Source organism: Arachis stenosperma, chromosome 2 (genome assembly GCF_014773155.1).
Source record: "Arachis stenosperma cultivar V10309 chromosome 2, arast.V10309.gnm1.PFL2, whole genome shotgun sequence".
NCBI lineage: Eukaryota > Viridiplantae > Streptophyta > Magnoliopsida > Fabales > Fabaceae > Arachis > Arachis stenosperma.
In genome coordinates this window covers 24,713,188-24,715,490 of record NC_080378.1, presented here as the reverse complement: position 1 = coordinate 24,715,490, position 2,303 = coordinate 24,713,188, and the positions used below count along the sequence as shown (strand labels likewise).

At 29.8% G+C, this 2,303-nt stretch overlaps 1 non-coding gene across 1 annotated transcript; it reads left to right on the top strand.

The window, feature by feature from the left end:
- The first annotated feature begins 214 nt into the window (after positions 1–214).
- On the top strand, positions 215–318 carry LOC130963819 (small nucleolar RNA R71). Its single transcript, XR_009079938.1, has one exon. It is a non-coding gene; the product is annotated as a small nucleolar RNA R71 (small nucleolar RNA).
- Positions 319–2,303: the final 1,985 nt, after the last annotated feature.

The following is a 2,303-nucleotide window of genomic DNA, read 5'->3' as shown; positions in this document are numbered from 1 at the left end:
AAGAACTCCCTTCCTCTGAGGCGTCCCATTACTCATAGAATTCCTCTCAGAAGTGTACATGAATTGGTTATTTGCAACTATGTCAATAAGTTCTTGAGCTTCTGCAGGCGTTTTCTTTAGGTGAATGGATCCACCTGCAGAATGGTCCAGTGACATCTTAGAGAACTCAGATAGACCATAATAGAATATATCCAAAATGGTCCACTCTGAAAACATGTTAGAAGGACACCTTTTGGTCATCTGCTTGTATCTTTCCCAAGCTTCATAGAGGGATTCACCATCTTTTTGTTTGAAGGTTTGAACATCCACTCTAAGCTTGCTCAGATTTTGAGGAGGAAAGAACTTAGCCAAGAAGGCCGTGACCAGCTTATCCCAAGAGTCCAGGCTATCTTTAGGTTGTGAGTCCAACCATGTTCTAGCTCTGTCTCTTATAGCAAAAGGAAAAAGCATGAGCCTGAAGACTTCAGGATCTACTCCATTAGTCTTAACAGTCTCACAGATCTGCAAGAACTCAGTTAAAAACCAATAGGGATCTTCTGATGGAAGTCCATGAAACTTGCAGTTCTGTTGCATTAGAGCAACTAGTTGAGGCTTCAGCTCAAAATTGTTTGCTCCAATGGTAGGGATTGAGATGCTTCTTCCATCAAACTTGGAAGTAGGTGTAGTATAATCACCAAGCATCCTCCTTGCATTATTATTTTCGGCTGCCATCTCCTCTTCTTTTTTGAAAATTTCTGTAAGGTTGTCTCTGGATTGTTGTAATTTAGCTTCTCTTAGTTTCCTTTTCAGAGTCCTTTCAGGTTCAGGATCTGCTTCAACAAGAATGTCCTTATCCTTGCTCCTGCTCATATGAAAAAGAAGGGAACAGAAAATAATAATAGGGATCCTCTTTACCACAGTAGAGAGATTCCTTTATGTTAGTAGAAGAAGAAAAGAATACAAGAAGGAAAAGAAGAAAATTCAAACTCAGAGAAGAAGAGGGGGTTCAAATTTTTAAGATGAAGAGAAGTGTTAGCAATTAAATAAATAAATAGAAAGGGATGAGAGAGAGAATTTCGAAAATTAATTTTGAAAAAGGGTTAGTGATTTTCGAAAATTAAGAGAAGAAATAAAATTAAAATTAAAATTTGAAACAATTAGTTAATTAAAAAATATTTTGAAAAAGGGTGAGGTAATTTTCGAAAATTAGAGAGAGGAAAGTAGTTAGGTGGTTTTGAAAAAGATAAGAAATAACAAGAAGTTAATTAGTTAGTTGAAAAAGATTTGAAAATCAATTTTGAAAAGATAAGAAGTTAGAAAAGATTTTTGAAATCAATTTTGAAAAAGATATTATTTGAAAAAGATATTTTGAAAAAGATATTTTGGAAAAGATTTGACTTTTAAAATTTAAATTGATTACTTGAATAACAAGAAACTAAAAGATATGACTCTAGAATTTAAAGATTGAACCTTTCTTAACAAGAAAGTAACAAACTTCAAACTTTTGAATCAATCACATTAATTGTTAGTAAAATTTTAGAAATTTTGAAATAAAGATAAGAAAAAGATTTTGAAAATAAATTTTAAAAATTTTTGAAAATAATAAAAAAAATGAAAAAGATTTGATTTTTGAAAAAGATTTTGAAAAGATAGGATTTTTAAAATTGAAAATTTGACTTGACTTATAAGAAATAGCTAAGTTTTAAAATTTTTTGACTAAGTCAACTCAAATTTTCGAATTTTTTAGAGAAATAAGGGGAAGATATTTTTTTATTTTTGAATTTTTAATGAGGAGAGAGAAAAACACAAAAATGACTCACAACATGAAAATTATGAATCAAAACACAAGATGCATGCAAGAAAACTATGAATGTCAAGATGAACACCAAGAACACTTTGAAGATCAAGATGAACATCAAGACTTATTTCTGAAAATTTTCAAGAAAAGGAAAACATGCAAGAAACCAAACTTAGAAATCTTTGATGCTTAGACACTATGAATGCAAAAATGCATATGAAAAAATAACAAAAGACACAAAACAAGAAAACATAAAGATCAAACAAGAGGACTTGTCAAGAACACCTTGAAGATCATGAAGAACACCATGCATGAAATTTTTGAAAAATGCATAAATTTTTTTTAAAAAACATGCAATTGACACCAAACCTAAAAATTGACACTAGACTCAAACAAAAAACACAAAATATTTTTTATTTTTATGATTTTATTATTTTTTTGTATTTTTTTTCGAAAATTATATTTAGAAAAACGAAAACAAATAAAAAAAATTTTGAAAGATTTTTTTGAAAACTTTTTGAAAAGA